Source organism: Arachis ipaensis, chromosome B04, assembly GCF_000816755.2.
Source record: "Arachis ipaensis cultivar K30076 chromosome B04, Araip1.1, whole genome shotgun sequence".
Lineage (NCBI taxonomy): Eukaryota > Viridiplantae > Streptophyta > Magnoliopsida > Fabales > Fabaceae > Arachis > Arachis ipaensis.
In genome coordinates, this window is record NC_029788.2 from 116,622,770 (window position 1) to 116,623,019 (window position 250).

Genomic DNA, 250 nt, shown 5'->3' on the forward strand with positions numbered 1-250 from the left:
TAGTATTGCAGCTTTGGTAAATTACAGTATTGATTTTTTTGGATTTTTAATTTAATTTTTTGATATTGTTCAATGTTCAATTAAAAATTTAGTATTACAGATTTAAAATTTTTAATTTTGTATGTTCTATGTTGTATTTGTATAAAAATAATTATAAAGAATTTGAATATGTATTTTAAAGTATTTGTTATAATGTATGCTACTATTTTAATTTATTATGTGCTTTAAGATTGATATTATTAATTTTGAA